The 24,930-nt window shown below is 42.8% G+C and overlaps 1 pseudogene; it reads right to left on the bottom strand.

Annotated features, from left to right (window-relative positions):
* Nucleotides 1–24,126, bottom strand: part of LOC122562358 — an 87,668-nt pseudogene extending 63,542 nt beyond the window's left edge.
* Nucleotides 24,127–24,930: the final 804 nt, after the last annotated feature.

Genomic DNA, 24,930 nt, shown 5'->3' with positions numbered 1-24,930 from the left:
TTGCATGGTATTTTGTACACTACATTTGTCTTGCTCATGTTGGGTATCAGGTCCTTCGTTCTGGTGAGTTGTTGTCTGAGCGTGGCTGTTGGTTTGTGTGCCGTTATGAGTCCTAGGGGTCGCAGTAGGGCCATAACACACTGCAGTCAATGTTTTGGGCATTCCTGATGAAGGGCTTATGTCTGAAACATCAATTCTCCTGCCCCTCAGATGCTGCCTACCCTGCTGTGTTTTTCCAGCACCACACTCTCAACACTAATTAGCACCACAGCAGGTTCCTTTCAATTATTAGCACAGCAATGGAAGGTGTAGTCAATAATGCCATCAAATGGCTATGGCTCAATCAGCTACTGATGTTTTGTCTGAAGCCATTGCTTTAGATAACTGAACCATTAAGTACTTAAAGGTTATTCTGGTCATGGCAGGGATGGTGGCGTACCATGACGACTTGTACATATCAGTGAAATGCTTGGCAGTCCTAGACAACCATAGTGAACCAAGTGTCTGCAGCCTGAGTGAAAAGGAATTTAGTACAAATAGGAACAATATAGCTAAGATAAGTCAACTGTTTTCTCCAGCCTTGAACAGGAACTGATGGTTGTGTTATCTATGTGGTACCTGGATATAGGCATTTCCTCACTGTTTGAAAACATTTTGGAGTGCAAGGGGGAGGATCCACTTGTCATGGTCCTCATAGGATACATAATTTAGTCAGTACTAGGAATGATGCGCTGCTGAATGTGTTTGAGGAGTTGGTGACAAGATTAAAATACAGAACTTCAAAACTCTTCATCACTGGATTGATACCTAAACCATGGAGCAAACTGGTACAGGGTCAAGCAAGTCAGAATTTAGTGACGACTGTAAATGTGGTGTGGGAAGAAGGGGTTTAAATTCACAGAACATTGGCAATAAACACTGGCAGCAATCGGGGCTGTTTTATTAGGATGGACGCAACTCAAATACGGCTGGAAGCTGAGTCCTGGCAAATCATGTAACTAGGGCTACAGATATGGCTTTAAACAAGTTGTCCAGCCTATTGATGTGGGGTGGTGGAGGAAGAGGTTTGTGGGAGACGGTTTGAGTGAAGAAGGGAGATTAGAAAATTCAATGAATACAGTAGTGAAGGGGTTAAGGACAGGGAGGGGCAAAAAGTTTAACAGGAAACGTATATTGGCAAGTAAGGTCCATGCATGGAATAATAGTAAATAAAATATTAAAGGCTCTTTATCTGAATATGCAAAGTATCTTGAATACAATAATTGAAATAAATGCACAAATAGATATCAATTTTTAGATCTAATCATTATTACAGAGACATGGTTATCATTTGACTACGTTTGAAAATAAATATTCCAGGGCACTCAACATTTCAAAAAGACAGACCAAATGCAAAATGAGGAATGGTTGCTCTGATAGTAAAAGGCAACATTAAAAAAAGGTGAGAGGATTGTTTCCAATGAGAGAATCTAACCACGGCTCCTTGACATTCAATGGCATTACCATCTCTGACTTCTCAACTATCAACATCCTAGGGGTTACTATTGGCAATAATGGGCACCAGCAATATAAAATGTTGTGGCTACAAGAGCAGGTCAGAAGCTAGGAATACGGCAATGAGTAACTTAGTCTTGACTTCCCAAAGCTTGTCCAAAATCTGCAAGGCCCAAATCTGGAGTGTGATGAAATACTCCCCATTGCCTGATGAGTGCAGCTCCAACAACACTCGAGAAGCTCAGCACCATCTAGGACAAAGTAGCTCACTTGGCACCATATTCCCTCCACTACTGATGCTCAACAGCATCATTGTGTACCATCTAAAAGATGCACTGCAGAAATTCACCAAGGCTCCACCATCTTCCATGCCTGGATTCAAATCGAAGTCCCCAAAACATTAGTTTATTTCTGCATTAATAGTCTAGCAATAATAGCACTAGGCCATTGCCTTGCCATGATAGTGGGGCAACAGCATAACTTTGGGATGTTCAATGTGTGGGAAAGTGAAAAGGAAGAAATTCACATGGGAAATGATAAATAGAGAATGACAGTAAGGGATGGAAAATGTAAATCTAAGAGAAAATTAGCAGATATAACTGTATATAATGAAATTAATAAAATGACAAAACTTAAGGCATTGCATTTGAATGCATGTAGCACTTGAAACAAAACAGATGAACAAACTGTACAAATTGGAGTAAATAATTAAAATCTAATGGCCCGAGCAGAGACGTGGCTGTAGGATGACCTAGATTATGACCTATGTTTTGACGGATGTGACATTGAGAAAGGAAAATGTAATGATTGTAACGGCATATGTCAGCCAGATGGACCTCGTGGAATAAGAGTTCTCTGATTGGGGCTGTTAATCTGGTCCAAACAGGGAGCCCTGGTTGACAGATATAAATAGTGTCAGAGATTTTGCTCACTCTGACCGCTAGTTCTGAGGAAGCTAGATCCGTGACAAGGACTCTCCATGTATAAATAAACAGTGACGTGGTTATGGGATACTGGCCTCTATAGAATTACTTCAGACAGGAAGATAGGCAAGGGTGAAGGAATTGTGTTAATCAAAGGTGATACTAGCACGTTAAAGAGAGACGATCTTAGTTCAGGAAACCAGGATATAGAAGCAGTCTGGGTAGAGATACAGAATAATAAAGGCAAGAACTTACTTGTGTAGTTGTGTACAGGCCCCCTAACAGTAACTACATGGTAAGACAGGGTATCAAGGAAGAAGTATTGAAAGCTTGTGAAAAGTTTACAGAAAATGTCACAGGGGATTCTAACCTACGTATAGACTGGGAAAAATTAGATGTGAAATAGTAGAGGAGTTATTCATTGAATTTTTGAGACTGATTCTTAGAACGGCATGACATGGTACCAGCCAGAAAATAGGTTATACTATATCTGATTGTGACCAATGAGATTGCATTACTCATTGACCTCAGGAGAAAATGAGGAGTGCAGATGCTGGAGATCAGGGCTGAAAAATGTGTTGCTGGAAAACTGCAGAAGGTCAGGCAGCATCCAAGGAGCAGGAGAATCGATGTTTCGGACATAAGCCCTTCTTCATTCCTGAAGAAGGGCTTCTGCCCGAAATGTCAATTCTCCTGCTCCTTGGATGCTTATTGACCTCAGTGAAAGTATCCCTGGGCAGTAGCGACCATCAAGGTGTTGAGTGCATTGGAGGAGGTTTGTTTCTGGCAGCAGCAATGTCAGAGTAAGTTCAGTTTGTGCTCCGCAGGAGGTGAAATTGTGTTCCCACCATTGGTGGAGGGAGGCAAATTTGGGCCCATTGCAGGATCTGGCAACTTCAGCAGTTGTGCATTAGGGTGCATTGCAAAGATTGACCCAGCACAGACTCACGGCAACAGCACATCAGTAGACATAAGATGGTGCCGAAGAATGGTGAAATGGTTCTGCATCGCGGCGAAGGAACTCAAGGCTGGTGCTGGTATCAGTTCAGCAAGGAAGAGCCTGGATCCAGACCCATGACTAAACGCTTAAGAGGGACTGTAATGTTGAACTTATAACTTTATTTCTTTATTTTTCTACTTTATATCTAAAATTTTATATCCAGATAGAACACACTGCCTAGTAGACTCGCCAACTTTTAAGGGCATTTAAATGGTCATTGGATAGGTATATGGATGAGAATGGTATAGTGTAGGTTAAATGGGGTTCAAATTGGTCCCACAGGTCAGTGCAACATCGAAGGGCCTGTACTGCACTGCAATGTTCTATGTTCTATATCTTTGTACCTAAGATTGTGCCAGAGAATGGCGACTTTGTACATTTTTAACGTACTCCAGTATCTCTGTACTTCAGTATATGTGACAATAAAACCTAAATCTAATTCTAATAATCTGATTGAATTTTACATACAGTTTAAAGAGAAAGAAATGCAAGTCCAAGATTACTATTTTGATTTAAAACAAGATCAATTATGAAGGCATGAGAGAAGAGCTAACAAAAGTGAACTGGCCACTTAGGTTAAGGGATAGATCAATGGAGATGCAATGGCAAATATTTAAAGGTGATGTTCCAGAAAGTGCAAAATAGATACTTTCAAACAAACTGGAAAAATTCTAAGGGATGGACCTGTCATTTGTGATTAACTAGAAAAGTCAAAGATAGTATCAAACTCACAGAAAAGTCAAAATGTTGCGCAAAGATAGGTGGCAGGTCAAAAAGAAATTACTAAAAGATTAATAAAAAAGAGAAAAGATAGAGTATGAGAGAAAGTTAGCCAAAAATATAAAAACAGATAAGAAGAAAATACCTTCAGAAATTTATAAAAAAAGAAAGTTATCATAATAAGTGCTAGTCCTACAGAAAATAAGTTTCAAGAATTAGGCATAGAGGAGAAAGAGACGGGAGTTAAATTGAACAGATATTTTGCCTTGGTATCCTCTAGAGAGGATACAAGTGGCTTCCCAGAAATGACTGTAAATCAGGAATTGAAAGGGAGAATCATAGAATCCCTACAATGTGGAAACCAGAGCACCCGGAGGAAACCCATGCAGACATGGAAAGAATGTACAAACTGTACACAGACAGTCGCCCGAGACAGGAATCAAACCTGGATCCCTGGTACTGTGATGCAGCAGTGCTAGCCACTGGGCCACTGTGCCAATTCAGGGAGGCACTCAAGAAACGTACAATTACTAAGGAAATACGACTGAGTAGATATGTGGAAGTACAAGTTGACAAGACCCCACATCCTGATGGATTCATTCTTGGATCTTAAATGAAGTGGCCAGTGGAATTCTTAATGGGTTAGTTTTAATTTTCCAAAACTCATTAGATCCATGGAAAGTTCCTTTAGATTGGAAAATAGTTAATATAACACCTTTATTCAAAGAAAAGAGGGAGGTAGAAAGCAGGGAACTTACAGGTCAGTTAGCTTACTATGTGGCATAGGGAAAACATTATAAGTATTTTAAAATGGTGTAACAGGGCATTTGAATAAGTTCAAGTTAATGAGGTGATCATGTTTAACTAATTTATTAGAGTTCTTTGAAGAAGCAACTTACGTTGGCATTTTATAAGATGCCAAATCAAAGATTGTTGTGGAAAATAAAAGCTCATGGTTTAAGTGGCAACATATTGGCATGAATAGAAGATTGACTTATTATCAGGAAGCAGAGAGTTGGAATAAATGGATCCTGTTCAGGCTAGCACAAGTAGTAGGGGATGTTGGGCCCCCAACTCTTTACACTTTTATATAAATAATTTGGATGAAGGGATTGAGGTATGGTAGCTATATTTCTGACAACAAAAAGATAGGTAAGAAAATGACTGGGTAAAGACTCTAGCAAATAGAATACACAATGTGTGAAATTACGAAATTGTCCATGTTGGTAGAAAGAATAAAAAAAAGTTATCTAAATGGTGAGAGGTTGCAGAGCTGAGAAATCCAGAGAGATCTGGGTGTCCCAGTGCTTGTATCACAGAAGGTTAGCTTGTCTGTACAGCAAGTAATCAAGAAAGCTCACAGAGTTTTGTAGTTTATTGCAAGAGTAATTGAATGCAAAGGTAGGGAGGTTATGCTTCACTTATACACAGTATTGCTGAGACTGCATGTGGAGTACTTTTTGCAGTACCAGTCACCAAACTTAGGAAAGCATATTAATGCATTAGAAGCAATTCAGAGAAGGTTTACTAGACTATTATCAGAAATGAGGAGAAGTTCGACAGGCTAGACATATATCATCTGGAGTTTAGAAGAGTCAGAGGTGACTTAATTGAATTGTAAGATCCTGGAGGGGACTTGACTGGATGAAAGTTGAAAGGATGTTTCCTCTTGTGGGGAAAAAAATCTAGGAGTTGGAGTTTAAAAATAAGGGGTTACTGATTTAAAACTTCATGTGAGGAAACTTTTTTCTCTCTCTCTCAGAGGTTTGACTGTATTTGAAATTCCTTTCCTCAACCAGGCAGTGGATTCAGAAGCCTGAAATATTTTGAAGGCAGTGGGAGATAGATTTTTTGATTGCTAAGGGGATGAAAGGTTTTGGGAGTATGCAGGAGTGTAGAGTTGAAGTTAAAATCAGATCCCATTGAATGGTTGGGCAGACATGAGCCAAGCCAACCTTGTTCTTGGTTTATATGTTCATACACTTGCATTGTTAGTGACAATCACATTTCATAAATTAATAAAAAACAATATATTAAAACAACTATTACTAATTTTAACTCTTAGAACACTGACTTGGAGATGTCGGGTTTGGACTGGGGTGGAGAAAGTTAAAAATCAGACAATACCAGGTTATAGTCCAACAGGTTTATTTGGAAGCACTAGCTTTCGGAATGCTTCTCCTTCATCAGGTAGTTGTGGAGAGTAAGATCGTGATCATAGAATTTATAGCCAAATGAATCCAGTGTGGCAGAGATGTGATACATTAAAAATTTTAGATTAAATCTTTCATCTTTTAAATGGGATAGTGCTGGTTTCTGTTCTTTGATATGCAAATCCCAGAACTTCTTTTAAATTACATTCTCAAGGTAGTTAAAAATCACACACACCATGTTATGGTCCAACAGGTTTAATTGGAAGCACTAGCTTTCGGAGCGCCGCTCCTTCACCAGGCGGTTGTTCTTGAAGGAGCAGCACTCCGAAAGCTAGTGCTTCCAATTAAAACTGTTGGACTATAACCTGGTGCTGTGTGATTGTTTAATGTATCACATCTTTGTGCCGCTGGACTCATTTGGCTATAAATTCTTAGAACACTATTCAAGTCAAAATGTTCTTACCAATGTTGTATATAGTGTAAACATTACTCCTGTTATTACAACTAAAATCCACAAGTCCATCCCCGTAACTGAAAAACAAAATAATTTAAAAATTGAGTTTTCAAAATACAATTTTCTGACATTACGACAGTTCTACAATTTAAATTAACTAGTGGGGAGATGATACACTTGACTATTAATTCCTGAAGAAGGGCTTATGCCCGAAACGTCGATTCTCCTGTTCCCTGGATGCTGCCTGACCTGCTGCGCTTTTCCAGCAACACATTTTCAGCTATTAATCCAGAGACCCTAATAATGTTCTGGGGACCTGGGTTCAAATCCTGTCATGGATTCTAAATTCAATAAATACCTGAATAACAACATGCCATCTTCACATTGGCTGAAACTCTGTACCCACTGTCATCCAGCAGGGCAACGTTAAGCTCTTCTAACTGCCTTTGTAAACACACTTCTATCATCAAAAGGGACAAGGACAGAAGATATTTGGGATCACCACCACTTGTAAGTTCCCCTCCAAGACACACACCATTCTGACCTGGAATGGTATTATTGTTCCTTCACAGTCACTGGGTCAAAAAGCTGGAACTCCCCAGTCGCCTACATCCCAGACTGTTGGCTAGAGAGGTAAGCAATGATTATCTTCCAAATTTCTAAAGAATTTGTAATAATTCTGTGATTGGAAGGCAGCAAATATCACTATTATTTAAGAAGGGAACAAGAGAGAAAAAAATAAAGAACTATAGCCTTTATATCTACAGTAGGGAAAATGTTAGAATCTCAAAGAATGGAACCAACACCTGATTGATAATAATCCGATTGTGCATAGTTGGAATGGATTGGTGAATAGAAAATCATAAAGGTGGAGGTTTTTGAAAATTTAATTAACAAAATTAATAAAGGAGAGCCAATGGCTGTAGCATACTTAGATTTTCATTAGGCTTTTGATAAAGTGTCTCACAGGAGGATGATTTAAAGAAAATCAAAGTACATGGAATGGGAGGAAATATACTGTTGTGAATTATGGATTCGCAAACAGTGTGAGAAGAATGGGTCTTTCTCATGATGGCATTCTATGTCTAATGGGCTACTGCAAAGATCAGTACTTGGGCGCCAGTTCTCCACAATATATATCACTCATTTGGAGTTTGGGATGAAACATAATATTTCAAAATTTATAGATGATACAAAGCTAACTGGGAATGCTTGTTGTGAGGAAGATGTAAAGTGGCTTCAAGAGGATTTGGATTGGTTTTGTGAATAAGTAAGTAATTTATTTAATTCAATTCACATTTTTATCTTAGCCTGCTAGATTTCTCCAGTTTCCTCATTTCCCCTCCCCCCACCTTGTCTCAGTCAAATCCCTCGAACTCAGCACCGCCTTCCTAACCTGCAATCTTCTTCCTGACCTCTCCACCCCTACCCCCACTCCGGCCTATCACCCTCACCTTGACCTCCTTCCACCTATCGCATTTCCAACTCCCCTCCCCCAAGTCCCTCCTCCCTATCTTTTATCTTAGCCTGCCGGACACACTTTCCTCACTCCTAAAGAAGGGCTCATGCCCGAAACGTCGATTCTCCTGCTCCTTGGATGCTGCCTGACCTGCTGCGTTTTTCCAGCAACACATTTTCATCACTGAAAATGTTATCTAGTATGGTGATGAAACGTCTGAAAATGAACCTTCCAACTCAGTGAGCATACACACATCCAGAAAGACAGGATTTCCTAAATGATAGGAAGATGGAAAGAATTGATGTCCGAAGGGATCAGAGTGCCCTTGTTCATGAAAAACTAACGTAGACAGAAATATAGAAGCAAACAAGAAGCCAAATAATATATTGATCTTTGTCAGAATGGCATTTCAGTACAAACCTAAAGTTGCCTTGCTGAAATTATACTGAACCTCGGTACATCGGCACCTGGAGTATTGTGCGCAGTTTTAGTTTTCTTATGAAAGGAATGACATACTTACCATAAAACGTGGGCAGCAGTGGGTGGCACGGTGGCACAGTAGTTAGCACTGCTGCCTCACAGCGCCGGAGACCCAGGTTCAATTCCCGCCTCGGGCGACTGACTGTGTGGAGTTTGCACATTCTCCCCGTGTCTGCTTGGGTTTCTTCCGGGTGCTCCGGTTTCCTCCCAGTCCAAAGATGTGCAGGTCAGGTGAATTGGCCATGCTAAATTGCCCGTAGTGTTAGGTAAAGGGGTAAATGTAGGGGAATGGGTGGGTTGCGCTTCGGCGGGGCGGACTTGTTGGGCCGAAAGGGCCTGTTTCCACACTGTAATGTAATCTAATGTAATCAGAGGTTCACCAGCCTAATTCCTGGGATGGCGGAATTGTCTTAAGTGAGGGTAGCTGAAGAATCTGGGTCCGTATTACATAGAGTTTTAAACAATGCGAAGTGACCTTATTAAAACTTAAAGTTCATAAAGTACATGGATGTCTGGACATATCCCAAGGCTGATGAGTCTGGAACCAAAAGGATGCAATTTAAAATAAATAAATATAGCTGGTAATTTAAGACAGAGTTGGAAGGATCTTCTTCATGCAGAGGTTGGTGAATCTTTGGAATACTCTACTGCAGTAGGCTATGGAAGTTCAATCATTTAACCGTGTCCAAGCCAGAGATTGGTGTCCAGAAATCTATCAATGACACCAAGAGATTTGAGGATAGACCAGAAAATGGTAGTGAGGGATGAATGGCAATACAACTGAGAGACAGAGCAAGCTGAATGAACGGAATAGCTAACTCCCATACTCCTTTTATTTAATTCAATCAGAAGCAATTATTGGTCCTTTTGAGCCAAACTTCAGACCTATAAAATAAAAATGACAATAACCTCCCTCAAGTTTAAAGATGAGGAAAAGATTTGTAAGAATATGAGAAAAGGATGGGCAAGCAAGAGTGGCTAGAGATGGGGTGGCATTGCTACCTTACAGCACCAGGGACCCAGGTTCAATTCCACCCTTGAGAAACTGTTTGTATGGAGTTTGCATATTCTCCCTGCGCCTATGTGGATTTCCATTGGGTGCTCTGGTTTCCTTCCAAAGTCCAATGTTGTGCAGGCTAGGTGGATTAGCCGTGGGAAATGCAGGGGGGTAGGTTGCTCTTTGGACAGTTGGTGTAGGCTGAAGAGTCTGTTTCCACACTGTAGGGATTCTATGATTATTTTTGTGGAGACAGAAAGCCAAATACTGCCCTTCTGTACTATAGCCATTCTGTAAATTTGAGAAATAAATGAGTCTAGGAGAAGGTGAGGTCTGCAGATGCTGGAGATTGTAGTTGAGAGTGTAGTACTGGAAAGGCACAGCCTTTCAGGCAGCATCCAAGGAGCAGGAGAACTCAACATTTCGGGCATCAGCCCTTCATCAGGAATGAGGCTTGTGGGTCAGGGCTGAGAGATAAATGGGAGGGTGTTGGGTTTGGGGAAGGGTAGCTGAGAAAGCAATAGGTGGATAAAGGTGAGGGAGAAGGTGATAGGTCAGGGGCGGGGGGAGTGATGGGCAGGTACGGAGATGGTGCTGGGTTGGAGGCTTGGGACTGGAATAACGTGGGGGAGGGGAAATGAGGAAGCTGTTGAAATCCACATTTATCCCGTGTGGTTGCAAGGTCCCAAGGGGGAATAGGAGGCATTCCTCCTCCAGGCGTCGGGTGGTAACGGTTTGACAGTGGAGGAGGCCCAGGACCTGGGAGGGGGAGTTGAAGTGTTCAGACACAGGATGGTGGGGTTGGTGGGTGCGGGTGTCCCAGAGATGTTCTCTGGGACGATCTGCAAGAAGGCGTCCTGTCTCACTTATGTAGAGGAGACCACATCGGGTGCACCGGATGTGGTAGATGACACTGGTAGAGGTACAAGTAAATTTATGGGGGGGGGGGGGGGGGGGGGAGGTGGGGGCTCTGTTCTTGTTGCTTTGGGAGAGGTGGGGTTCAAGGACAGCGGTGTGTGAAGTGGAGCAATGCGCTGGATGGCATTGTCAACCATGTGGGAATGGAAGTTGTAATCGTTAAAGAAGGAGGCCACATGGGACTTTGAGGTGGTCATCCTAGGAACAGATGCGGCGGAAGCGGAGGAATTGGGAATAAGGGATGGCGTTTTTACAGGAGGTAGGATGGGAGGAGGTGTAGTCTAGGTAGCTGTCGGAGTGAGTGGGCTTATGGTATATGTCTGTGGTTATTCGGTCACTAGAGACAGTGATGGAGAGGTCCAGGAAGGGAAGGGAGATTTCTGAGATGGTCCAGGTGAATTTGAGGCCAGAGTGGAAGGTGTTGGTAAAGTTGCTGAACTGTTCAACCTCCTTGTGAGAGCATGAGGCAGTGCCAATACAGTCTGGATGCAACCAAAGTTGAGGCATAAGATAACAATGTTTGTATTGCTGGACACAAGTGTATCAATTGGAACAATGTCCCTGAATTTTCATGGGGATTATCCTAGTTTCCTCAGAAGTTATCGCAGGAAATTTCTAGAATCTCCAGCCAAACCATATAAATAGTCCTGGTTTTTGGAAGTTAGCATGCTCTGTATCACATGGGATTATTGGAATAGGTATTGTTGGATCACCCTCAAAGCTCCAACAGTCCTGATCATACTACCTGCTCCTGCAATTTGGATGGTGTTTGTGCATTTGTGTTTCAATGGATAGAGATTCTGTTCCATCACATATCTGCTGTGAAGGGATTGAGTACAGTTCTGCATTATTTATTTTTATTTTCTATGCAGTGACGTTTCTTATTGTTGAATTGATTGAACAGGAAAGAAACTCTTCGCAGCACTTACTATGGAGCAAATAAAGTAATAATGACTAAAACATGTACAACTTACCTTGACTTAGTGCAAATGAGGGTGCGTATGTCACAATGCCAAGATAAAAGCACTGTAAAATAATTAAGTCATGATTAGTGTGTCTTTAAGAGAACTCAGCACAGGTTCTCGAATTCACAGAGGTCATGTCTTTCATTAAATACCTGAAGCAATCAACAAAAAGCCATCAGTTAATTAACCATTTATCAAACATTTAAAAACATACTTATCATTATATTGATGCATAGGGAGCACATTATTTAAAAATCACTGATCAGTGCCACCTACCAGTCATATACTGTGTACAACAAGCACTGCATTAACCCACCAAGGCTCCTCTGACGGCATCTTCCAAACCTATGACATCCACCATCTGGAAGGAAAGCAAAAGTCATAGGAACATCAGCACCTGCAAGTTCCCCTGAGTTTCTCATCACCCTGACTTGGAAATGGATCACCATTCCTTCAGTGTACTTGGGGTAAAAATTCTGGATATCCCTCTTTAACAGCATGTGTATATATCTTAAACACACAAGGCAATGTTTCAAGTACACAGCTTGTCATCTGCTTCTCAAGGTCTCAAGCAATGGTGCCTACAATGCATAAGTGAATAAAAAGCAAGTTCTCCAGTTTTCAATGCAACTGATACTGACAGCATTAAAGTGCATTCAAAGCAGCAAGACAAAATACGGGTGTCATAAGTAATGAAAACGGCAGACACTGAAAATTTAATAATGACTGATAACAAAAAATACTGGAGATCACAGCCGGCCAGAAAGCATCCATGGTGAGAAAGCAAGCTAATGCTTCGAGTCGAGATGAAACTGGTGCCAAAATTGGGAGATCTGTTTTGAAGACTAGTTAAGCAAATGCCTGCCAGTTATATATTATGCAATCATACATTATAGTCAGGCAGACAAGGTCCCAGACACCATCAACATCTCCACATGTCTTGTCCCACCAGCAGGTCAAGCTCAGCTGATCTGGTGGCATAGTGGTCTACAGTCAGGGAGAAGTAGCCCTGGGAGTCCTCAATATTGACTCCAGATCACAAAGTCTCATTGCTTCAGGTTAAATATGGGCAAGGAAACCTGCTGCTGATTACCATATACCACCCTCCATTGGCTGATGATTCAGTCCTCCTACATGTTGAAAAACACTTGGAGGAAGCACTGAGGGTGCAAGAGCACAAAGCACACTCTGGGTGAGAGATTTCAATGTCCACCATGAACAGTCACTCGGCAGCAGCACTACTGATCAAGCTGGTCAGGTCCTGAAGGAAACAGTTGCTAGCCTGTGCCTATGGCAGGATATGAGGGAACCAATAAGGATAAGCATCCTTGACGTGAATCTCACCAACCTTCCAGTTGCAGATGCATCTGTCCATGACGAGTATCAAGAGAGATCACCTCACAGTCCTTGTGGAAACAAAGTCCCACTTTCACATTGAGAATAACCTCCATCATGTGTAATATTATCACCATGCTAAATGGGTCAGACTTTGAACAAATCTAGCAAGTAAAGATTGGCATCCAATGAGATGCTGTGAACCATTAACAACAGTGGAATTGTACTCCAGCACAATCTGCAACCTAATGGCCTGGTATATCCCCCAAATTAACCATGATCATAAAGCCAGGAGATCAACCCTAGTTCAATGTGAGGATATACCAGGAGCAGCCCCAGGCATACCTAAAAACATGGTGTCATCCTGGAGAAGCCACTGAAAAGGACTTCTTGCATGTCAAATAGCATTAGCAGCAAGTTATAAACAGAGCTAAATGATTGCACAACTAATGGATCAGATCTAAGCTCTGCTGTCCTGCTACATATGGTTAAGAATGGTGGCAATCAAAAACTCACTGGAGGCGGCAACTCCACAAATATCCCCATCTTCAGTGATGGAAGAGCCCACTACATCAGTGCAAATGGTGAGGCTGAAGGATTCACAACAATCTTCAGCCTGAAGTGCCACGTGGATGATCCATCTCAGCCTCCTCCATAGTACCCCAGCATCACAGATACCAGTCTTTAGTCAATTTGATTCACTCAATGTGAGAAAGAAACAATTGGAGGCATTACATACCACAAAGGGTACAGGCCTTGATAACATTCAAGCACTTGTGCTCCAAAACTTGCCACTCCCCTAGCCAAGCTGTTCTGGTACAAACTAACAATATACTGTATACAAAAAGCAGGACAAATCCAACCCAGCCACTTACCAGCCCTTCAGTCTATTCTTGATCATCATGATGGGAAGTGTCATCAGTGCTATCAAGCAGCACCTGCTCAGCAATAATCTGCTCACAATGATTGAATGATTTTATTGTCATATGTATTTTACAGTGAGAAAAAGGGATACTGAGAAAGGCTCACTCAGCTATTAAAGCCTTTGTTTAAACATGGGCAAGAGTTTAACCATCAACCTGAAAGTCAACTTGATTCATCATATAAATATAGTGGCTACAAGAGCAGGTCAGATACTTGGAATGTTGCAGTGAATAACTCGTCTCCTGACTCCCCAAAACCTGTCCATCATCTACAAGGCACAAGTCAGGCACAAGTTCCAACAACACTCTAAGAAGCTCGACAGAGCAGCCCACTTGAATGGCACCACATCCATAAGCATCCACTCCCTCCATCACCAATGCTCAGTAGCAGCTGCGTACCATCTACAAGATGGCACTGCAAAATTTCCGAAAGACCCTCGGGACAGAACCTTCTGTACTCACAGCCACTTCCATCTAGGACAAGGGCAGCAGATAATGGGAGCACCAGCATCTACAAGATCCCCTCCACGTCACCAACCATCCTGACTTGGAAAATTATTTCACTTCTTAAGTCCACTGGGTCAAAATGGTGGAATTCCCTAAGGGCATTGTGGCTGTATGTACAGCAAATGGATTAAGTAGACAGCTCACCACCATCTTCCCAAGGTCAATTACGGAAGGGTAATAAATGCTGGCCAACTCGCGATACCTCCACCCCATGGGTGTAAAACAAAATAGCAAATCCTCTGTTCTTTAATTCAAGTATTTGAACTGCGCAAAGCCAGTCCGATAGCTGCTCAGAGCATCCGCCTGTTTACTTCAGAACAAGTACCGATCTTAGTTTAGTTTAGTTTGTAATGGTGACATTCAAACATTTTGCTGCTGTAGAACTATGTGACTATGTCGAGGAAAGCAAAAAAAATACCTCCATGCAACAGCAGACATTAAACCGGCAGCCAACGAGAAGGCGATTGGATAGGCAGATATTTGTCTGTTTCAAACAAAGCGGATTCAGTCATGTGGGATATAGGTAAATTAATGTTTCTTCTGCAGATCTGTAATTCTGCAATTATAATTTCTGGTACAAAGTAAATGAACTCACATCAGTGTGTAATTGTTTTGGCCAAGAGCTGAGTCAACAAGAATGGAAACTATGTGGAGGAAATATATAATTGTTTTTGTATTAGCTAAAGTGGTATGCCAACGTGAAATGTGATTGCAAAACAATGGTAGATATTATGGGCAAATAGATAAGATGTTGTGAGGGGATGAAGTTAGGCCAGATACGCCTGTACAAACATCTGTTTCCCACTTATACAGAGACACAGGAACAAACCCCAATTAAAGAGGTCATAGAGATCAGAATAGCCTCCAGAGAGGCCCAGATGGAGAGAATAGATAATGATGAAGAAAGAATATGCCTAACAATGACCTGCAGTGGGATGAGGTCAAACGGCCTTGTGAGGCCAGAAATAAGCATTTTGTCACAGACAAGGTCGGATAAGGCCGGAGATAAATGGGAGTAATGGAGTCAGTCTTAGGGAAGTGGAGGATGTAAACAGGGGGGGAAACAATGAAATAAGAAAAAAAATGTAGGAACCAAATTATATAAATATTGAGAATTTGTTGAATTCTGTGTGTTTTGTCCCTGCTTTGTGGACATCACACCCGCTTGCAAGTGTAAAATAAATGGCACTACTGATTCAGATCTTGTCTTGGACTGAAATTATTGAAGTGAATGAGCTTTGTTTCTCACAAGTCATTAAAGTGACACGAAGTTTCATTTTTTAAAAACTTTTCTATGAATGCCGTGTTCGATAAGTTTATTCACTATCTCTAATTTTTAAACTCTGCTTACCGGTTTCCCACAAGGAAATCTTCCGTTGTCTTTTGCCTTGCCCCACCAGGTTTAAAAGCATAAAACAGTCCAATTGCAGTGGACACTAATAGTACAGAGGCAAAAACAACATAATCCCAGGCGTGAAAGACATGTTTCTCTGCCATAGCGCGCTCAAGATAAAGTTCAACAGCGCGAAGAGGCAATGATTATTCTTTCGAAAAAAATCAACACCCGCAGCTAAGTGATTCTTTCCTGTAACAGAAAAACAATTGGACCACAACACATATTAATTATTAATTTGTCATGAAGACAACGTGATTTAAAACAGCAACGATTTCTTCTTCAGCTAATCAAAAAATTTATATGCAATTACGTCTTCCGAAGTTTTGAGAGTGATTGGTCACGATATTCCCTTTTGCGGTCCTGATTCAGGACAGGAAATACCTTTCACAAACGGGAAATGTCACCTCAACTGCAAAACTAGGCAGCTAGTTACAAACATTTGAAATTGATGACTCAAACAAAACGAAATGGATTTCTATGCTCTCCAAAGAGAGACAAAAGGCCATAAATGACTTGTTTTAAAGTAATCCAAGGTATTACTGTGGAAAATGTGTGTAAGTGTTGCTTCTGCAGAAGCCATAAGACTCAATGTGCAGAACTGATGAGACTCAGTGTTGCATCAGCAGAAGACATAGGACTCAGCTATCAAGGGGGGGTTGCACGCCACAGACAGATGTGGTAAACCAATTAGATTAGCAGCTTCACAGAGCAACTGCAACTGTCACTATGAAGGGGAAGTATAGAGAGACTCAGAGAATGATTAGATTAGATTCCTTACAGTGTCGAAACAGGCCCTTCGGCCCAACAAGTCCATACCGACCCTCCGAAGAGTAACCCACCCAGACCCATTTCCCTCTGACTAATGCACCTAACAATATGGGCAATTTAGCATGGCCAATTCACCTGACCTGCACATCTTTGGACTGTGGGAGGAAACCAGAGCACCCGGAAGAAACCCATGCAGACACAGGGAGAATGTGCAAACTCCACACAGACAGTGACCTGAGGCTGGAATTGAACCTGGGACCCTGGTGCTATGAGGCAGCAGTGCTAACCACTGAGCTACTGTGCCACCCCAATATAAATATGTATACTGTATAAATATGCACTAATATTATTCAGGGGTGTGCCTACATTTTTTTGACACCCGCTCTTGCAAGAACGTATGAATAAAGACTTCTTCGGAATTTGACTCAGACTAAAATTATTTGGCAGTGAGCTTCGTTTCTCACAATGGGGGTCTCGTCCAGGATACTGTCATCACTAGCAGAGTGGTCACCATCGACGACTAGGAATATGCGTCATGTTCCTTTTAGAACGGTCCTGTGTCTTTCATCGGTGAGTCCCCCGTCCAGTCGACTGACAAGGATCCTAGGGGAGTCATTCCGAACCAGGGCAGGACAATAAGGCATGTGGGCAGAATAGTAGGCACAGCTGCAGTCAGGGAAATTCCATGCACGGACCAAGGTAAGTAAAGAGACTTTTAAGTATTGCCTTGGTGACTGGAAGTGTGATACCTGTCAAATTGAACACTGGGATGGAAAGGAAGCAAGAATAAGACGCCTGGGAAAAAGGGTAAAGAGGTCCCGGATATCATCCCTCCAGAAAGTCCGTTGGGAAGGATGTTGAGGAATTGGAAACATAATTGTTATACAAGGGAGAAGGATCAGAAAAGTATGATAAAGTATTGTTGTTTTGTTTGGACCAAAGAGAGTATTCGTCCACCATCGGTCTTTTGGCCGAAATATGGGTCGGACGAGGATTGGGTCCGTCAATTGTTGAACTTATTTGCTAATGAAAAACAACCTTTCTGTCAAGAGGTGTCCGACTATGCCTCCTGCTGGCAGGGCAGTTGAGACACATTTATATAGCATGAAAACTACGGGGGAGGAAGATGAGGAACGGGTAAAGGTAGTGAGGCCAAAAGTTCCCAAAACCAGGATTGATGAAGGAATTAGAACAATGTAAAAAGGATATAAAGAACTATCCCCTCCCGAACTCCAAGGAACTAAAACCCAAGACAAATCAATATCCTTTACGGGAAGTCCCCATAGGAATGGGCGAGATTGGCTTTGTGAGCACCCCTTTGACAAGCAGAGAGGTTAGGACCTATAAGAAGGAAATTAAATTCCTTATTGAAGATCCTGTTGGTCTTTCTGAACAAGTAGATCAATTCCTAGATCCCAGTTTATACACTTGGATGGAATTGATGTCTATTTTGAATATTCTCTTCACAGGAGAAGAGAGGGGAATGATTAGAGGGGCAGCTATGTGATTGTGGGAACGAGAACCACCCCCCGGGGCGGGAGTCATACCAGCCGAACAGAAGTTTCCCAATACAGACCCAGGATGGGGGAATAATAATCTAGATCAGATTAAGGACCTCAAAGACTTAATAATAAAAGGAATTCGAGAAGTAGTCCCGAAATCTCAGCATTTAAGCTCCGACAAGAGAAGGATGAGACTCCCTCAGCATTTTTACAGAGATTATGGGACTCAATGAGAAAGTACTCAGGTATGAACCCTGAGGATCCAGTAACACAGGGCCTCCTCAAAGTACATTTTGTGACTAAAGCATAGTCGGATATCCAAAAGAAAATTCAGAAAATAGAGGGATGGAGTGAGAAATCATTGGATAAATTATTAAGAGAGGCACAGAAAGTGTTTGTAAAGAGAGAGGATGAAAAGCAAAAACAGAAGGCGAAAATGATGGTAGCCACAGTTGATGAGGTAGTCAAGAAAAGAGTGGAACCGGTAGTAAGCAACCAGAGCGGTGGCTGACAGCATGTTGAAAATAGAGGTAGGGGAAGAGAATGAGGAGGACCCATTAGGGGGTCCGCTCGACAGGGACAGGGATTAAGGTGGAAATCTGCACGGGCGGGATGTTACTACTGTGGAAAGACAGGTCATTTTAAGCGGAAGTGTCTGGAGCTGAAAAGGGAAGAGAGGGCAATACCGCTTATGAACTTTGATGAAAAATAGGGGCATCAGGGATTCCTGCCCCCAGGGACCCATCGGGAACCCTTGATAAATCTAAAGGTGGGAACCTCATAAAGAGGGTACAGTTTTCTTAGTAGATACGGGGGCAGCATGATCATCTTTAACTTTTATACCCAAAGGAGTACAATTTACAAAACAACAGATAACGGTGTCCGGAGTGAAGGGGGAAGGATTTACAGTCCCTGTATTTGAAACTATGATGATTGAAAGTAATGAAGGAAAAATTGAGGGACAATTGTTATACATTCCAGACATAGGAAGTAGTTTGTTAGGAAGAGACTTAATTATACTATTAGGACTAGGGATCAGGGTGAGCAACCGATAACTAGTACTAAAAATGGCCCTTTTAACCGAGGAACAGGAAAAGCAAATAGATTCCACGGGTATGGGCACGGGAAGACAATCGAGGGGGATTGCAGACTCCCCCTCTCAAAATCAGCTTGAAACAGGTGGGGGGAGACGGTATGTGAGAGACAATACCCAATTTCAACCGAAGAAAGAAGGGGGTTACAACCTGTGATTGAGGGGTTAATTAGGGACGGCCTGCTGGAACCCTGCATGTCCCCCTGTAATACTCCCATTTTGCCAGTAAAGAAAACAGATGGTACCTATTGTCTGGTACAAGACTTAAGGGCGCTTAACAGGATAGTACAGACTTGACACCCGATAGTCTCTAATCCTTACACCCTCTTGAGTAAAATCCTACACAACCACACGTGGTTCCATGTGGTGGACCTAAAGGACATCTTTTGGGCATGCCCCCTGGCAGAGGAAAGCAGAAACATGTTCGCCTTTGAGTGGGAAGACCCAAGAACGGGGCGGAAACAGCAATATAGATGGACAGTGCTTCCTCAGGGATACACTGGGTCCCCAAACTTGTTTGGCCAGGTTTTAGAACAAATTTTGGAAAAGTTTATAAGTCCCTAAGGGACAAATTTGCTGCAATATGTAGATGACCTACTGGTCTAGATGGACAGTGCTTCCTCAGGGATACACTGGGTCCCCAAACTTGTTTGGCCAGGTTTTAGAACAAATTTTGGAAAAGTTTATAAGTCCTAAGGGACAAATTTGCTGCAATATGTAGATGACCTACTGGTCATGGGAGAAGATGAGAAAGGAACAATGGAAGCAACTAACCAATTGCTAAATTTTCTGGGACAACAAGAATTGAGGGTCTTGAGGAACAAATTACAATATGTAGAAAGGGAAGTAAAATACTTCGGACACCTGGTCAGTGAAGGGAAAAAGGAAAATAAATCCTGAAAGGTTTGAAGGGATAGTGGGAATGCCATTCCCTCGGACTAAACAGGAATTGAGGAAATCTCTGGGGCTAACGGGATACTGTAGATTATGGATCGAGTCGTATGCCCAAAAGACAACAAAATTATACCTTAAATTGTTGGAAGAAGAACCACAGCTGTTAAACTGGGCAGAGGAAGAAAAAGAATTAGTGGAAGGATTAAAGAAAAGTTTGATCCATGCCCCTGTCCTTGCATTACCTTCCCTAGATAAGCTCTTTCACTTGTCTGCCACCGTTGATAAGGGAACAGCCCTAGGGGTCCTGACTCAGTAATGGATGAAACAGCCGGTAGCATTCTTTTCTAAATTATTAGATCCAGTTTCTAGAAGGTGGCCCGAGTGTGTGCAGGCAGTAGCAGTGACTGCGTTACTGGTGGAAGAAAGTCGAAAACTCACATTTAGTGGGGCATTGATCGTAAGCACCCCACATCAAGTACGGGCCATACTGAACCAGAAGGCAGGGCGGTGGCTTACAAACTCTAGGATTTTAAAATATGAAGCAATTTTAATAGAGAAGGATGACTTTATGTTGATCACAACCCTTGTCTGAATCCAGCTACTTTTCTCTGGAGGGGGGAGGACGTAGCTTCGTCGGACCCAGAACACGACTGACTTGACATCATAGAATATCAGACTAAAGTAAGAATGGACCTTAGGGACATCCCTCTCCATGCAGGAGACAGACTGTTCCTTGTTGGGTCCTCTAGAGTAATTGAAGGCAAAAGACACAACGGATATGCGGTAGTGGACGGAACGGAGGGGAGTGTAGTCGAGGCTAGCAGGCTGCCCAGTGACTGGTCGGCACAGACTTGTGAACTCTATGCGCTAGAACGTGCTCTTAAGGCCCTGGAGGGGGAGGAAGGAACTGTCTACACAGATTCTAAGTATGCCTTCGGGGTGGCACACACATTCAGGAAAATATGGCAGGAGAGAGGACTAGTAAACAGTAGAGATAAAGAACTGGCCCATGAGGCATTAGTTCAGCAAGTATTGGAATCCCTTTTGCTGCCAATGGAGATAGCCATAGTCCACATTAATGGTCATCAGAGGGGAGATGATCCCGAAACAAGAGGAAATAGGTTGGCAGATGAAGCCGCTAAGGAGGCAGCTCTGAACCCACAGGTCACCCTGATATTTACCTTGGTCCCAACAATACAGGAACCTGCAGGGAGACCACTATTTAGTGCTAGGGAAGAGAAGGAGTTGGAGAAACTAGGGGCTACGAAAACAGTAGAAGGGAATTGGGTGCTACCCGATGGTTGGGAAATGTTATCTAAGATGCTGATGTGAGAAATCATGGCTGTCCTACTTCAGGGGAGTCATTGGGGAGTGCAGGCAATGTGTGATTTGGTTCTTAGGAAATATGGATGTAAAGGGATATACACGATTGCCAAACAGATATGTGAAGGCTGTGTAACATGTAAGAAGGTAAACAAGAAGGTACAAAGGAAACAGATCCCAGGTGGGAGAGACCCTGGGCTAAGACCATTCCAGAGCATACAGGTGGATTATCCTGAATTGCCCCGGGTAGGAAGGCTAAAATACATGTTGGTTATAGTAGACCATTTATCCGGTTGGGTGGAAGCATGCCCCCTGGCCGCAGCCACAGCAAGTGGGGTGTCTAAGATAATAGTTCCCCAGTATGGGATGGTGGAGCGTATAGACTCAGACCAGGGAAACCACTTCACCTCGAAGGTGCTCCAGGGAATAATAGAAATCTCCTGGGATTTTCACACCCCCCGGCACCCTCCATCTTCAGGGAGGGTCGAGAGGATAAACTAAACTCTTAAAAGACAGTTGTCCAAGTTAGTATTAGAGACCAGACTCCCCTGGACCCGATGTTTGCCGATAGCACTCCTACGAGTGCAAACGGCTCCAAGGAAAGATTTGGGTCTGTCCCCTTATGAAATATTGTTTGGGCTGCTATACTTGAGAACGACAGGGGGACAGTCGATCCCCGAGGCTAAGGACTTGTTCTTAAGAAAGCATATACTGGCCTGTCCTCCTCTTGTCTTTTCTCAGGAGACAGGGTTTACTCGCACAGACTCCACCTCTCGATTTTGCCGTTCATCCAATCTGGCCGGGAGATTGGGTCCTTGTGAAGTCATGGACAGAGACTAAACCAGATTGGGAAGGGCTGTACCAGGCTCTTTTGACTACCGAAACGGTGATAAGGACGGCGGAGAGAGGTTGGACTCACCACACCAGAATTAAGGGACCAGTGGAGTCTCCGGTTGAGAAAGAAGTCTGGGCTGCCAAATCAACGAAAGAACCATTGAAACTCAGGCTAAAAAGACTTTGAGTAACTGATGATACAGTGGTGATGCAAGTGCGGGATAATTTCTATAAGATTGTATATTAAGTCTCGTGGTGCTTCAGCACTATTTTTGGAATGAGGTGGATACTTAGGTATAGGATCTTAGCTCTTCTAGTCTTAGGGTTTCGTCGAACCTTGGTGTGATCCTCTTACTTGGTAGTAATGGTCCTCGAGAGTGCTAATCCGCAAGTAATAGATACCGATGCCTGCAGCCTAGTTGATTGTGGAAATGTAGAAAATCAGAGGCAGTACAGCTACTCAGATACATCTTAAGTCCTACGGGGATGGCCTTGGGGGTGATACTTGGATTAATCCACTCGTCACAGTACACTGGGGCCCCTTCTGGCCAGCTCTTGAGTGTCCTGATAAAAAGTGTAACCCAATATATTTAATGATAAAGAAAACCACATGGCATGGAGTGGTTCTGGGCGGAGACACCTATCAGGTCCAATTAAATGAAACATTTGGGAGAGAGATGAAAGCAAACAGGAAGGATTTCTCGGGCTGTTGTTTCCGCATACAGGTGGGCAAAGGGAAGTGGCCAGTCGAAGTGAATGAAAAGAGCACTCAGATGCCACAGGTATATCCTTTCACCCCTTCCAATGACCCTAAGGTGGTACAAATTATAGAGGTGAAGGACTTAAAACAAACCATCGAAATAGAAACTGGCTACAGGGATACAAATGCCTGGCTTGAATGGCTAAAGTACACTGTGAAATGTCTGAGCAAAAACAATTGCTCTGCATGTGCCTCTGGTAGGCCAGTGGCTCAGATAGTTCCCTTTCCACTCAGGTGGCAGTGAGACAGGAAGAGCATGAAATGTATGATAGCCCTGCATCAGCATAAGACTGCATGGAATAATGGGAATTGTACTTCCCTATTACTAATGTTCCCTCCCTTGGAGAAGAAAGATTTAAAAAAAACCCCCATGTTTTTGGCCACGGTCGGAAATCACATGTCGTGTGTTGGCAGACAAGGTCTCAATCAGTTCAGAGACTTGGCGGATCTGAAATCGCGTATCGAAATTGAAAATGTGACCGGAACGGACAAGGGAGGGAACTACTCAGTGCTGCAGGTTCCCCGAGCGGATCTGTGGTGGTACTGTGGAGGGAGAATGCTGAGACCCACCCTACCTCCAGATTGGGGAGGCATATGTGCAGTTGTACAATTGGCAATCCCATTCACCTTGGCATTTGTAAAGGAAAGATTGTGACAAAAGGGAGTCGGAGTAAAAGATCATTATTGGATACTTCTTTTGATGACCATATATATCTAGACTCTATAGGAGTTCCTAGAGGGGTGCCCGATGAGTTCAAAGCTCGCAACCAGATTGCAGCAGGCTTTGAGTCGGCTCTCTTCTGGTGGGTAACGGTCAACAAGTATGTGGATTGGATAAACTATATTTTCTATAATCTGCAGAGGTTCTTTACCACACTAGGGATGCAGTCAAGGGTATAGCAGAGCAGCTCGATGCAACCAGCAGAATGGCTTGGGAGAACAGAATGGCCTTCGACATGATCCTAGCTGAGAAAGGGGATGTGTGCGTGATGTTAGGGGGGAGCTGTTGTACCTTTATTCCAAATAACACAGCACCCAACGGGTCAATCACTCAAGCCCTGTGGGGGTTGACTACCTTAGCAGAGGAGTTGTCTGAGAATTCAGGGGTAGACACATCACTCACTGGGTGACTGGATTCATGGTTTGGGAAATGGAAAGGTATAGTAGTCTCCATACTCACCTCCTTGATAGTGGTTGCTGGAGTATTGATAGCTATAGGATGTTGCATCGTATCTTGTGCACAGGGACTAACCCAGTGGCTGATTGAAACGGCCCTGACTAAATGAATGCCCCTAACAGGTAGTCAGCGAGAGGAACTCTACCTGTTGAACAATGAGGGGATGAGTGATCTTGAAGAAGTTTCCAAGATAGATGAGGTCTCAGGGATGCTGCTGGCGAATTTGGAGGCAGCCTATGAGGGATGTGCAGAGGAACAACAATTATTTGCCTGAAAGAAAAGGGGGGATTCTGGAAAATGTGTGTAAGTGTTGCTTCTGCAGAAGTCACGTACTCAGAAGTCATAAGACTCAGTGTTGCGTCGGCAGAAGTCATAGGACTCAGCTATCAAGGGGGGTTGCACACTAACAACAGGCCACAGACAGCTTCACAGAACAACTGCAACTGTCACTTATGAGGTAAAAGGGGAAGTACAGAGAGACTCAGAGAAACTGTATAAATATGCACTAATATTATTCAGGAGTGTGCCTACCTTTTTTGACACCCGCTCTTGCAAGAACGTATGAATAAAGACTGCTTCGGAATTTGACTCGGACTAAAATTATTTGACAGTGAGCTTTTTTTCTCACATTACTGGTTTGACACAAAATGGAAATTGCTGGAAAAGCTCAGCAGATCTGGCAGCATCTGTGGAGAGAAATCAGAGTTAACGTTTCAGGTCGAGTGACTGAGTTCTGAGGACCTGCTGGGCTTTTCCACGAGATTGTGTTTTTGTTTCTGATTTACAGCATCCGGTGATCTTTCGATTTTTATTACTGGTTCAAGATGGAGTGTGGATCATCTCTGACTTTTTTTT

This window comes from Chiloscyllium plagiosum, chromosome 24 (assembly GCF_004010195.1).
Source record: "Chiloscyllium plagiosum isolate BGI_BamShark_2017 chromosome 24, ASM401019v2, whole genome shotgun sequence".
NCBI classification, from domain to species: domain Eukaryota; kingdom Metazoa; phylum Chordata; class Chondrichthyes; order Orectolobiformes; family Hemiscylliidae; genus Chiloscyllium; species Chiloscyllium plagiosum.
This window is presented reverse-complemented; position numbering and strand designations above follow the sequence as displayed.